This window comes from Oxyura jamaicensis, chromosome 19 (genome assembly GCF_011077185.1).
Source record: "Oxyura jamaicensis isolate SHBP4307 breed ruddy duck chromosome 19, BPBGC_Ojam_1.0, whole genome shotgun sequence".
NCBI lineage: Eukaryota > Metazoa > Chordata > Aves > Anseriformes > Anatidae > Oxyura > Oxyura jamaicensis.
Window position 1 is genome coordinate 2,845,555 of NC_048911.1, and position 14,745 is coordinate 2,860,299.

The window sequence follows — 14,745 nt, forward strand, 5'->3', positions numbered from 1 at the left end:
CACAGCCCACTGCTGTTTAGAAGCTTTTTAATTTGACGAACATGACAGCTAGCACTGATCTCTGGTAGCTGAAACCTCTGAACCGTTACTAAAATGCCAACCTTTTTCCTGAGATGGTTCTGTCCAATCCCCCTTTCCCAGCACAGTTTGTCTTGCTTAAAAAAGCTTTTATGAGTCTAGTAACTGTGAGAGCTATGCCAGAAGAGAATATGTCTTGATCATGGGCTTTACCTGACTTCTGGCTCAAACTCCCCTTTTACCCATCCTGAAACATAAGGGCTTGGAGGTCTGAATTTGAGAATCATGATTTGAAACTTGTGGTTCTATCTGAGGCTGTGGGCTGTGATTTATCAGGACTAGAAACTTAACCACAGAGGAGTTTAACTCTGGTGTTCTCTCCTCCTCACCCTGAGAAAAGAGTGAGATTTCATGCCCGACCACAGGGACGGTGCAGTGATGCAGACAGGACTTTGCTCTGCGACTGCCTGCGTCTGGGGCTGCTGACCCTCCAGCCAGGTACCTGAAGGGTGGTAGATGTTGGAGGTCACCAGAATAGCATAAGTACTTCCAAAGTTCACCAGTGAACTCTTCTTCCTAGAACCCATCTCTTCCTTGTGCATATTCGCTTCTGCGTTATTTTCTGTCCGTGCCCCTTTCATCCACAGTCATTTGGGTTTTTAAATGGAAAACTTTGTACTTTCAGATCACGTTTTTGCATCCCCAGCTTCACACATTGTGAGACAATGAATAATTCTTATTAACCACCTTGGCTGCAGTAACTTTTCCTGTAATCCTGTGCTGACCCATTGCTTCTTGCAGTTGAATTGCCCGTGTAGGTTCAGTTTGCCATGCCTTGGTTTCCCCTTGGGCCCCTTCTGTGCATTTCTTACAATACAGTTCCAGCCCACTGGTAGCCTTGGGATGGTCAGATCATGAAGTACTTGGCAGCTGGGTATGTGCTGGATTTGTGCACCGGGGCAAAGAGATGTTCTCACCTCCCTGCCTGGTTACTGGTATTCTCATGGCACCTTTGAAAGTCGCTGAACCTTTTGGAGAACAGCCCATAGTGACTTCAAAATCTCTTTCCTGAGTGGTAATAGCTCATTTAGAGCCTGTCATTCTTCATTCAGAATTAAAATTATTTCCCCCAGTATGCATTAATTTCCATTTATTGACTTTGTATTTCACCTGCCATCTTATTACTCAGTCAGCAGGCATTGTAAGATCTTTAGGTGGAAACTGAGTTTATAAATCCTTGGCTCTAAGCAGCTGTTTTCTCATCACCCGGCAAACTTTAGGATGAACAGCCTTACAAAATTTATAGTATTCCTAATGCAGGCCTTCACGTCACTTGGGTTAATGCTCCCTAGAAATGTCCGAGCCCTGTTGTGCTAGGTGCTATACAGACCACAACCAAGAGGTGTAGTGAAACTCTGAAGGGATCAAAAGACAAACATACAAAGGCTCTGCAGGTATGGTGCAGCCAGTTGAGGTAGCCAGCAAACCTCTCTGGACACCAGAAAGTGAAGGGCTAACTCCATGATTTCTGCCACATTGATCTTAGGCCCCACTCTGAGCGGCCTTCCAGCTTGTTTGAGGCCCCAATCTGAGCGGCCTTCCCGCTTGTTTGACACCTCTCACGCTGCTGGCCCTGCAGGGGTCCAAAGCAGAGCCAGCAATAAGCCCTGTGGAGCGGCCGAAATGTTCAGTCAGTGACAGAGCAACACAAAGATATGCATGGGTTTATGGAAAATTGTCTGTAACCTCGCTTTTGACTCTAAGAGTGACCCGCTCTGCATTATCAGTGAGCTTCATTTCTCCCAGAGCTCTGGCTTTTGTTTTAGGTGTTGATCTGGCCGCTGGATTTAAGGGGCAATATTCACAAAGGGCAGACTTCAGTCTGAGCCCATGTCATGCTCACTTGCTGAATAATTACTCGCGTTTTTCTTGGGCCTGGTAGGCCTGGGAAGAATTTCGATGCTGGCCTACCTTTCCACGGGTCCTTCCTTTGCAGCCTGAAGAGGCTGATTTAGAGCGTTTTGGAAAAGCATTTTTAAAAATAATACTGGCTGATGTTTTCAAGGCTGAAACCTGTGGGTTGTCAATACTGACTTATTAAAAAATAAAAATAAAAAAATCTTGGAATACATTTTGCCCCTTTGCTTGTGTTTATAGAGATTTGTTATCCAAAAAACAGTGAATTGGTGTGAGAGCAGTTTCCTTTTGCTTCATTAGCAAGGAAGCAAATGAAGCTTCCTTTCAGCTCCTATGAGTGCTGCAAATTTAGTCAACACCTTAACTGCTGAACTGGTTCGTGGAAGGCTGGCTGCTGGCACGTCCACAGTGCTATCTTGCACAGAATGCCAGCTAGCATATACAGGGATACTGCTTTTCTCATCCATGGCTGGGCTGGGCTGGGCTGGCTAATACCCCTGTGCCACAGAACCTGGAATTGGAGCCTGGGAGAATGAGAGGAGTCAGAGGTAGCTTTTCCTGTAAATATGTCCTTAATTCATTCAAGAAACTAAACCCTCTCTCTATGCTGAAGGGAAAGTAAATGACCTTTTTATTATTATTATTAAGGCTCAACAATGTCTCTTACATTGTTAATGTGCATTAAATTTAGGTTTGACATGCAGGCTCACAACATTCCCCCTCAGATAGGGTTGTAACGTGGGGTTTTGGACCCGCTCGAAAATGGAAGCTCTTAGAAAATCATGAGGACTGAGATGTGTTTCTCCTGCTGCTCTGTTTTGATGGAGTGTGGCTTGCTCCCTCCTCCCCCTCCAATCCCCCTGCCACACATGTTCTCAATTACTGCCTGCATTTAAGCTGCAAACATTTCTTGTGCATCTAGCTTTCTATATTGAGCGCTGGAAATATATTTTAGTAATTTGTGGGAGAACTATTATGTCCCATGCTGGGAAAATTGTGTTTATGGTTCCTGCAGGGAAACAAGTTCATCAATTCCAGTCCACAACGGTTTTGTAGTTTCTTCCTCCCTTCTTTGTATCTTGGAGCAGTATCGTAAGAACCTCTTGCCCCTGATGGGTTGAGCCTGGGTTTCTCCTGTCTTTGAAATAAAAAGCACATGCTCTGCAGTCTCTGTTTTTCAGTGTTGCCCACACAATAATCATCGGGTTTTGGCTGAACACAATAATAACTACTATGTACCTCAAATATTTGGGTTTGGATGTGCAGTAGCACTCCACTTAGAAAAAGTCAGTTCTGCTTTATTGCTGATAGAATTTCAAAGTCAATATTCTGCAGCAGAGGGCATTGGAGGAGTAACCTAAGGGAAAATCAAACTTGCCAGTGCTGATGTAGTGCCTGAATTGGAAGGGAAGCAGGGCTTGCTCTGTTGTTGTTGTTGTTGTTCTCAGCATTTGCATTGTCCTCGTAGGATAATCTTTCTGGATCCAGTCAGTAAAATGTATTCACGAACCTTTGTTGTGCATTAAATCATGCTTTGTTTTCAACTGTAAACCTTAAGTCCCACACCCACATCTGTAATGCGTTTCTCAACACAGTTGCTGATTTGTAGAAGATAATTTTGTGGTTAAGGAAAACTCTGTTGTACTCCACCTTTCTTAGCTGAAATGAAGTTCAGCTCCAATAGTGAAGCGTTGATCTGAGAATACTGTTGCTGCTGTAAAGAACAAGTTTTTAAAGCATAGTTACTTTCTGCTTAAATAAATGATAGACTATTTCCAGTGGAAAGAATTGCTTTTGCATCTCTTATGTGGGTGAATTGGCTCTCAGTAGATGGCCTTTTAACAGTGCTGGCAGGCAGGAATAGCGCGGAGAGAAGAGGAAAAGGTGTGTCTGGATCAATTGGTTAATTGTTAGATAATAGATGAGTCCTTTTCCAATGCACACAAACTGAGCTTCCTTTTCATTTGTTGTTCCAGCTTCCCCTTCAGAGATTTCATTGCAACATTCTCTCCCAAAGCAAAGAGATCTTGCCTTTTCAATGTAAACATTCATTGACCCTCTATGGAGATCTGAAGAATGACTTCCCTGTCATTAACAGTGATAAAACTGTAAACAATATTGTTAAAGATGCTTTGGGGGAGTATCAAGCCGAAAGGAACAAATTAAAGCACTTGAATGAGAAGTGATGTGCACTATTGCCATCATCCTAGGAGAAGAAATTAGTACAGGCAGCACTGCACAGCACATCAGATGATAGTTTTAACTCTGAAAATAACTTTATGATTTTTGAAAGTTTGGGGATTCAAACATTTTGCTGTTGCTCTATTGCTTTAGTTCAGATGCTTGTTCAGAAAATAAAGTTGGAGGAAGAACAACGATAAAACATAAGCGAAGCAATGCCTGAGATGGTCATTTAATCCCCAATAGCACACTAAATGAGAGTATGATGAGGTTTGGTGTGGTTTTATATCACTGTGCTGCTCAACAGGGATGCTTGTAGACCTGCTTTGTAAGTGGAAACTGAGTCATAGCCCAGCCCACAGGACCCGTGTGGGGCAAGGTGTTAGATTAGTCTCTCTGGTAGTCTCTCTGGGGATGGTAGCATAAGTCTGATAGGTTTGGTGGTGGTGATGTTCTTTGGTTTATTGTTTTTTAAAAGTGGCTAAGAACTTGGTCTCATTTTCCCATTTGTAAATCCAAAGACATTGCAGTCAAAATCAGTGGACTAAAATGATTTCTGATGTAATTTACGGGCTCTCCTAAAGGGAACAGAGCCTCCCCTGCTGCTCAGTAGGCTGAGGACAGTAGCGATGCCCGCAGCCCTTGGGACCGGACCCCATAAGCCCGGAGGCATGTTACCACCCGCCTTCGCAGCAGGCAGGAGCTGGAAAGGCAGCTGTGCCGGGGTGCTTTTTCTTCTAAAACAGGATCAGTTTGGTGATCACAGCCTGTTTTGTGACTGTCCTCACGTAGCTGGGGCTGGAGGAACGCCTTATCTAAGGCTACTTTATCTTTTGAATATTTCTATTATCAGCTGCTGTCACGTCTCTTGGGCCCGAGGGCTGTGACACTGTTGTTCGTGCTGCAAGGGTCTTAGTCCCTTCTCAGTGTTGTTCCCAATAAGTTTTGGGGGGAGGGAAAGAAGGGAGGATCAGTTTAAATAGAGGGTTTTGGTTAACAGAGGAGAACGTGCAGTCTGTGCAGCCAGTTTTCTGCTATGCTTAAAGCAGAACAAGAATGTCCTCGCTCCTCCTGCACGTTAATGGTTATAAAGGTTCCTGCTAATGGCTGTAGCATGTCGCCATTGCACAGACAGCACCCTAGTGGACGTGTTGGGTCTGCTTTTAAAAGGCTCTGGGTATCACTGCTGGCAGTGCCACTCTGGAGAGACCTGCTGCCTGATGTGGGTCTGGTATTTCCACTCGTTCTGTGTCTCACCTGCTGCCTTAGCACGGCTTTCATTCATTTCATCTACTACAAGGCCTCCAGGTACTTCACTTGGATGTGAAGAGTTGGGAATAGTTTTTTTGTTTGTTTGTTTTGTTTACACCACTCCCCTGGCTTTGTGGGGCTGCACCACTCCCCAGTACTCCATGGCTCAGCACCACGCTGGCAGGAGCTGCAGAAATGTGCCCGGAGCCTGTGGTGTAAAGCTAAATACAGATGGAGCGAGACAGTCCTAATTGGAGTTCTGTGCAACACAGAGACAGAATACTGCTGTTCTTCCAGATAATAATGTTAAAGGCAGATTTCTACAAAGAAAAATGTCCTCTGCTTTTGCCCTTTGTCCATTTTGTATTGAATAAAGCTACCGTTGGGTTTGATGAAAGTCAGGAGGGTTGGGAAGAGAGTTGGTGCAAGCCACTAACTGGGTTATGTTCAGTGAATGGCAAAGAAAAAAAAAATCTGACTTCTTTTTAGCTCAGAAAACCATGCTAATAATTTCTGGGCTCTTTTTTGGTTGTATTTCTGTGAACATTGAAAGCTTTTTTTTTTTTTTTTTTTTTTTTAATGTTGTTTTCTTTTCTCCCGCTCCAAAATTAGGAATTTGCATTACAGTGACTCTCCTTGAAAGTTCACTTTTCAAGTTGAGTTTCTGTAACGCGATACAGATCAACTAACAGTGAGGGGTGGAACAAGAGAACTTTCTCATCCATGTTTTCAATGTTCAGAACAACGAATATGCCTTCTTCGCACACTTTGTTGATGGGGAATTTTGTATCTTTTGGGGAATGTGGCATCTTCAGTGATCCCAAAGCAACTGTAAGACCATTCAATTCCTGCAAAAGGACTTTGCTTATATATCCCAGTAACTAGGAAAGTGGGAACTCGTGAAGATAGACATCACTAAATTGCTTGGCTTAAACGCAATAAATTTCCCCTTATATTGCACATAGGACTTCTCAGGTTGGGAGCAAGGCTGTAGTCAAGTCAAGGGAGACTGAACGCCGACTTGGAGAGGGTTGAGTGTCTGAGCCCTTGGGACCCCTGGGGTCTCCTCAGCTGGGGATGCAGCTCCAGTGACTCACCAGGACCTGCTCCTTAAGTACTTCGAGGCTCGGCAGCGAGCCTTTTAAAGCTGGCTTTAATGTCAGGAACTACAGCTGTGCTAAGTTTGCTGACTCTACGAGGAGAGCTGCTTTTCCCCAGCATCATGCTCCTGGCTGCCCCTGCGTTGTGCCACCGTACCGAGAAATCCCAAGGCAGAAGGAAAGTTGTGGCCTTCACCTTGTCTGCTGCGTGCCCTTACCTGAGCTCCCTGGTGATTTTGATTTATAGACAGGCAGGGAAAATCAGCTAATAATTGCTCTTCTTGGGGACTTGAAGTTTCCAAATTCATGTTTTATGAGAAAAATGGGAAATCATTTAGAGTATGGAGGAGCACCCATTATTGACCGTATGGCTCCGCTCCGCTACGAGCAGGCATGCTGGTGCTTTCTGTATAAGTAAGGAAAAAGATGTATAGTTCCCTGAGTTCATGTCATAGTTCCCTCAGTTCGTGTTCACTTGTATGCTGATGAATTGGGGGCTCAGAATTACCGTGTGATGACGGGAGAAAACTAGCACCTTGCAGGCAGTATTAAGCAACGTGTCTTGAAGTTTGTGAGGGCAGCGGAAGATGAATGACCCAGTAATTTTCTTCCTTGTTCTGTCCCCAGCGGTTAGAGCATGGGGAGATGTCTGCGTTCAGGAAGAAAAGCAGCCAGTTCCATCAGTGGTCTGACACCTGTGTTTTTGCCTGTAATATAGAAAGTCCAAACAGTATTTGGGATAGTGAAACCTAACTGAACGCGTTGCCTCCCTCTCATTTCCCTTCCCCTCCAGCCCTTAGTCATGATTTACTGTGTTCCCCACTTAGGCAGGTGATAAAAATGGCTTTTCCAAGATGGGGAAAAGCCAGCACCATGCTGTGCAACTCACGTATGGCTGCAGGAGAGGGAGCTGGGGTCTGTCCAGGCTCAGTCACTGCCATGGGATTGTTAAACCTGCTCCAACAGCAGCGTTTGCAGAGCAGGCAGTGTGCATAAGGCAGAGAAATAACCGTGTGGTTCCAGGTTGAGCATGAGCATGGTAGTGTGGCAGTTGTACACACTGTGAAATGCAGTTTCAAAGGCCTGAGAAGTGAGTGTAGGAGCAGAAACCTACGTGTATGCCTACCAGAGTGCTGTTTGGTTCTAATGTCTTATTGCCTTTAAAGTTGGTGGGGGATCTTGTTCCTGTCTGCAGCTCTGAGCCATGGCTGCTGCTTTCCTCTGTCCCCCTTCTTGTCTGCTGCACCAAGATACATGAACGTTTCCCAAGCAGAAGGCATTCACCAGTGCACATTATTTATGGAATGAAGATTTGAGGGGCTCAGTCATGTCAAATTGGAATAGCACGTACCGTGAAGTGTTTGTTGATGGCATGAATTTTTTTATTTCATTTGAAAACCAAAGGAAGTGTTTCAACTTGAAACTACCAGAAGTGATTTCCTAGTTTTAATTTATCAAGAACTTATTCCCTTAACTCCTCTTGCCCCTTTTTGGGAAGTGAGATGGTAGAGAAGGAAAGAAAATGATGAATGAGAAATAGAGGTGGGGTAATGCCATTTGCTATATATATATATATATTGGTTACTCCAGGAAATTTGAAATGAAGGTGCTACAGCTGATTTTTGAACCCTAATGTCTTTAAGATCAAGAGTTGCTTCCTGTCTGAGCATCAAATAGGCTTTCAGACACATTGGATCTGCCAAACCCCTAAGAACACCAGTATCTAGCATCACTAAATATCCAACAGGAATGCTAAAACCTAAAGAATGAAGCCTTGTGCTTGGGTGAGGCTGCAGTCCCAAAGAGCAGATGAGACATTTGCAGGTAATGGGGTGACTTTCCTCGGCGTATGGGAGGAGGAACTGCTGCCAAGCACCTGGGGCTTGCATCATGTGAGCACCAGCCACAGCAGTAAGGTTCAGATCCAGGTTTTTCGTTCAGCCCCATGCGCTAATACAGGTAGTGAATAGTGATGTTCCAAGTAAAAACTGCACAGCAGAGCTCACTTGAAATAATTTATGACCCGGGAAGAAAAATCTGTGCTAAGAATAACTTCTAATTACATCAGGTCAGTAAATTATTCTGCAGATCCAAGCCCAGGATGAGCCTTGGGTGTAGGAGATGCGTTAACTTCAGTATGTCCACACCTAAAGTCACTGGTTTGTGCGTTGTTCTCGCAAAGCTCAAGAAAAATGCTGTATATTTAGCCCCTTAGTAGACAAATAACAGATGAGCACAGCAACACTTGCATAGTCCTACCCTGCATTTATATTTCCAGCAGTACATCCTGCGGGGCACCGCAGGCTTTTTTCCTGTTGGCAGTCATACTGGGATGGGAAACCAGCATGGTCACGTTCATCAGGTGGAGTGGTTTAATGAGGGAGCTGCACTTGGGTGGACTCAGACCATTCCATCTCCCCTAGAGTTTCCTTCAGTAAGCTGAGTTTTGTACTCTGTTCCATCATGTAACATGCCTTAGTTTCTTCACATGGTGTATTCTTACTGCTACTTCAGTGTATTGCTTTGCTTTTGGCAAGAATTTATTTCTACACATAAGTCAAGATAAAACAGTTTTTCTTACAGAATCTTTCTAAATATGATAGTGGAAGTGTATTGAAGGGGGGGGGAATAAGCCAACCAAGTTGCATGTTGCTTTCTAATTGTTTTTTTAGGAAGTATTAAAAAAAAAAAATCAATGCTATCATGACAAATGAAAGAAAAAAATTGTTTTAGTTTCTAAAGTAACAGTTTTAGAAAGCAATACTGCGAACTTTGTGCCTTGACTACTGAAACCACCATGACTTAGCCTTTGCTAGTCATACAAAATAAACTCCCAAGTGTGTGTTTATAGAACAACAACAACAACAATCTCCTGAGGTTGTGTTGCAAGGTAACTCTTGAATATTGTAGCTTTGTTAAATCCGCAGCTTGGGAAGTCTGGACTGACCGAGTCTGGCTCCAGAAAAAGGGAAGTCGTACCAGAGTTACTAGTCAGTATTGTTCCAAGCTACTGCTAATCTTTCATTTGCAGCAGTCATTTGATTTGCATGGGCTCTTGCAGTCCAGACCACATGGAACTGTTCTGATGAAGATACGAACCACGGTTTGATACTGCCTTAATGAAGGCAAGTACAGTAGGCACCCAGCTGACATTTTTTCCATGTGTCCTGGATTTATCAGTAAGCTGTACTTAAAATCAGTGTTTTTTGAGCACATCTACATCCTCCCCCCCCTCCCCCTTTTTTTTTTCTTTCCTGTTTTCTGTAATGCAGGCATCCTTTTTGTGTTTGGTCTTGATTTCCATTCCTTCAATAATGCAGATCATTCTTCAATTATTCTATTCCCAGTTGTCTCAAGGTCTAAATAAAGGCTTTAGATAACTTCCCCAGCTGCAGAAAAGTAGCAAGGAGAGGGGTTGACTGAAGGTTCCCCTTTTCAACTGTACACAATGTAATCAGTAGCTTAAACTGTCATTATTATTATTATTACTGATTAGACAAGACTGTCATGGTTATGGTGTTTGAAGTCTTGGCATAGCACAGGCTGTAGGACTTCCCAGAATTTGTCTGTTTGTGAGTACTTGCTTTTCTTGGCCACAAATCTGTTAGTTTTGTTCTGTTGATTTTGAAAATGATTAACTTTCTCTAATGAACCAAACTCTGCTATCACAGTGGCTCTGTAGGCAGTCTCTGACTGTATTTGCTGATGTCTGTGTCTCAGATCCGAGCACAACTAACGACAGGGAGGTATGTCACTGCCGTCCTTTGACGGTTTCTGAGAGTGCTGTGCTATCTTCAGAGTTGCCCTTGGCAGGGACGGTCATGCAGAGTTTTACAGAGCTCATACAAAGAATAGTGCTCCTTTTAACCGGGTAGTAGCCTTCTCATACCAAACTTCAGAACTACATTACCGTAAGAAAGGTGAATCTGTTGCTTTCTGACCTTGATGTTGAGTAGAAAGCAAACAGGCAACTATCGCAAGGGGCATTTTTGTCTTTGGAGTTCAGCTAAGCTGTACTTCGAGTCTCACCAAAAAGATGGCAAAGTGTTTTGGCTAACAAACAGATACGCTGTTTAGAAAACACCAGCCATTTCACTGTTAGCAATTTTCAGTGCTATTTGACTGCGTAGTCTTGTAATTAGATGGTGTAAAGTACTTAACATGTTACACAAATATGTCAAAACGCATTAACAGCACAAGTGTTCTTTACTGCTTTCCTAAATACATTTCACAATATGTCGTACTAGAATTCACCTCTTGTCATTATTTATAAAACTGCAAAGCAGTTGAGATCACCAGGATGGAAATGATTAGCATGAGACTGCCTTTCTATACTAAGAATATATATTATCATAATAATGTCCAGAGTGAAGCATATAAATCCTTTCTGAAGTAAAACGAGAAGACAGCCTGGAATAAAACCCAACAAATTATGTTTTTCCATATTCACTCAGATCAGCGTTCTGCTGCTACTTCTTAACTCCCATTCGGATCAACTGCTTCTTCGCAGACTTTTGGGTTACCTCCAAACTTTGCATTTGAATGCCTTTTAGCCATTATGTCGCTTTTGAATGGCACTCAGCTGTGCTTCCCGAATTGTGGGGAGGCCGGATGCCCACCTGCTTCTGGGAAGGGTCTTTTTCCATAAAACAAAACGCTTTGCAACCCTTTACCCTGCATAGGCAACAAAGAATTGAGTAGTTTCCTTATAAATGAGAAGATGGGACTCATGGTTTCCTTGAAGACCATCATCTGTGCCGAACTTCCCAATAACCCCTAGCAGTGTCCCCTCAGACACGTCCTTGTGTGTATGACCAGACCCAGGGAAGTCGTTTCGATTTGTTGAGATCCATGCATGTCTGGGGAGCAAATGTCTGCAGGAGACGCTTCTGGTGCCGACCTGCACGTGAGGCCAACAGGGATGCTCTCCTGCCCACTTGCCTCTCCCAGGGAGGCTTACGTGCTGTTTGCAAACTGAAATGATGCTGTTGCTGCATCCTACACATGCTTTCCGGCTCTGTGCAAGCTCGGGTATTACTTCCATACACAGTGTAAGCCTTGCAGTTTCAAAGATCTAGTCTAATAATAGATTGGTCTACATTTGCTGCGTTGCCAGAAAAAGACATATGTTGTCAGGCAGTCGAAGTCAGCAACAGTGCTGAAGTGGAAATGTGCTGAAACATGAAGAAGGCAGAAATCCAGAAGAATCTATCTGAGGTTTGGCTATTAGGGAACTAAAAATATTTTCTTCTTCACATATATATGCTTTCCACACATAGTTAGAGAAATGCTGCTTGCCTGATGTCTCAAAGCGATTAAAGGGCATTTCCTTTCCTTTCTTGGCTGTGGTGTGAGAATACAAGATGCGGGTGGCATTCAGCTTTTCTAGGACTGGTGTAAGAGGAAAGAAAAATGGCTGGAATAGCTTGAATGGAAGAGACACGTGTAGGATGGCACACAAAGAAGTACGACATTGGGCTCCTTCTGTCACTGATGCCTCAAGACAATTTGAGTTTCACTCAGTGGAAGTAGATGCGATGGTAATAAATTTCCCTGTGCCACATATTTATCACACAGTGTTTGCAATTCCAATTTTTCATTTTTAGCTTTTCCCTAAGAAAAAAACGCACAGTTGGCTTGAACAAAGCAAATGTATACCCCAAGAACTACTGGTCTTTCGTGGGCTGGTGAAAAGACTGCTTTTAAAGTCAAATAGCTCTGCGCTGCTGACCTTTTACAGAAACGCTGTGAGGTGGGGATTGGGCTTGGAGCTGGGATATGAAGATGTGAGGTTTTGACATGCTTTCTGAGCCAGCAATTATGGGATTTCATCTGTACATATCCTTTAAATATCATCACTTCTAGATGCGTGCTAAGAAAATGGCATCTGTCAACGTTCATGCTTTTTCTGCTGGGTCAGTGTGTGCACACATACGTTCGTTACCATTGTGGAACTAAATTTCTCTGTAAATCTCATTGCAGATTAGAGAAAGCTGGTGTTGTTTTTGTCGCTTTTTTAAAAAATATATATATATATTAATATTTCCTCCTTTAAGACCACTAGGTTCTCCCTTGTCAGCATGCATGTGGGTAGGCAGCTTGTTAGTTGCAAATAATTTTATTTCAGCGACTTCTCCAGGGAATATATCTGGTAAATAATAAATATTGATACCTCCTGGGAGCCACCTGGAGCAGCATACCAGAAGTCCCTTTTACCCAGCATAGATCACCCATCACAGGTAGCATCCTTGTGCAGTTAAGAAGTGAGAATAAAAAATTGGGGCTGCTACTGTTTTCTGCCTCTCTTGGCACTATTCCTGGAGAGAGTTGAGTTAGTAAATGTGGCTGTCACCGTAGCTATTACCAATGACACAAAATAATTAAGTTGTGGTTTCTGTTGTGGTGGGGCCACCGCTGTATTTTATAGTGATACATCTGTGCTAGGAGGGAGAATGTCATGCTTCATTGTCGTGACGGATGCTTCTAGGAAAGCAGGATGAGCCTGTAGAGGCAGGTTGTCCGATATTTTCCATTTACATGAAGTCCTGTAGGTTGCGTGGCAGATCGTTAATAGAGCTGCGTGTTGTTTCTTTGGTTTTCCTGCTGAGGTGATGGGGAGGGCAGCAGCCATCTCGTTTTCCTGCCTGTTGTTTTTGGAGGGGATAGCTGCAGTCTTTGTTCTTTTCAGCCCATCAAAAGACAGCCTAAGCCAGTTCCCAGTCTGATTCCCTAATCAAATGGATGCCTCTGTTTTCTGATGTGGGGCCACCATTGTGGGGCTCCTGACTTCCACAAGACCTGAAGACTTTGGGACACAGGTGCTGCCCACGTGCCTGGTGACAGGACGAGGGGGAATGGGTTAAAGTTGTGCCAGGGGAGGTTTAGGTTGGATGTTAGGAAGAACTTCTTTACTGAACGGGTTGTGAGGCACTGGAATAGGCTGCCCAGGGAAGTGGTGGAGTCGCCATCCCTGGAGGTCTTTAAAAGACGTTTAGATGTAGAGCTTAGGGATATGGTTTAGTGGAGGACTTGTTAGCGTTAGGTCAGAGGTTGGACTCGGTGATCTTGGAGGTCTCTTCCAACCTACACTATTCTGTGATTCTGTGAGAAGCCCTGGTAGCGTGTGCTTGGTGAGTCCTGCTGAACTGTATGCCGTACAGGAATGACACTGTTAACGCACTGTGAAATTTGGGGTCCTTAAGAAAAAATCCGTATTTTGCTAGTATTTAAATATTTTCTATAGCTGGCCTCAGATAAATCTGATAGCATTACAAAGTGCAATTGCAAAATCCTGCTCTTTGCCACCTCTCCAGTGACTTGGGCTGCAGACACGGTCCGGGTGCTCTGGTGTGCTGCTGGGGACCAAGGGTAGAAGAACAGAGGTGGAGAAGGTCTTTTTTTTTTTTTTTTTTTTTTTTTTTTTCAAGTAGACTTTGCTGTATGTAGGTTGGTGTGTGCCAGGGAAATAAATTCCTTCAGCTCTCTGTGGTGTTAAACCGTAAGGCTGAGGCTTTTCCCGCTTGTGTCTACAGCAGGAGAACCTCACATCACATCTATTTTGTGTCTTGTGTTAGGGGTGACATTGGGCTTGGTGGTGAAGGAGATGGAGAGGCCGTGCCTCGCGTGGTCTGCAGAGTGAGGAGATGGGCACGGGGCAGAGCGGAGGCAGCAGAGGATGGAGAGGAGGGAAGCGTGCCCTTGGGCTCGGTGCACGGCAGCTTGCTGCCCTTTGTCTCTTCACCTGCAGCTCCCCCAGGGAGGGAGGCTTCCTGCCCAGGGCAGGGATCAGCAGCGGGATTCGGGATGCTGTCTGCTCCTGGGAGGAGGCCCTGAAGCAGTAGGAAGAGGTGCAGGGGCTTTGGTTGAGAGATCAACCTTCAGACATTGACACGGCAAGAAACTTCAGGGGCTAAAGGGAAGGAGGGATTCACAAGTGAACCGTGGGGAGGCTTTTGGAGTAGGTCGGAGCGATCAATGGGTGAGCAGAGCCTTTTGCTCTGTGTTGGGGCAACACAGCAGGTCCTGGGCTGTGATGGAAAGCCTTTAGGGATACGGTAATTAAGAAAAGTAGCTAATAACTATGTCATAAAAATAATAAGTGTTTTACCAGCTCCATGGTGTATAGGCAGGCAGCAGGGAATGTGGGTCATGCAGCGTGAGTGGCTGAGCCAGGAGTAAATCTACGTCTGTTAACTGCGCTCCGTACGCACCAGGCTGTGTCCGTGGCTCTTTTCTCCAGCAGAGCTTGGGGAGGGAAAGGGCCTCTGGTTTAGCTGGA

At 44.3% G+C, this 14,745-nt stretch overlaps 1 protein-coding gene across 1 annotated transcript in view; it reads left to right on the forward strand.

The window, feature by feature from the left end:
• CASTOR2 (cytosolic arginine sensor for mTORC1 subunit 2) overlaps positions 1-14,745 on the forward strand; it is a 127,543-nt gene that overhangs the window by 48,909 nt on the left and 63,889 nt on the right. The gene's annotated exons all lie outside the window — the stretch shown is intronic.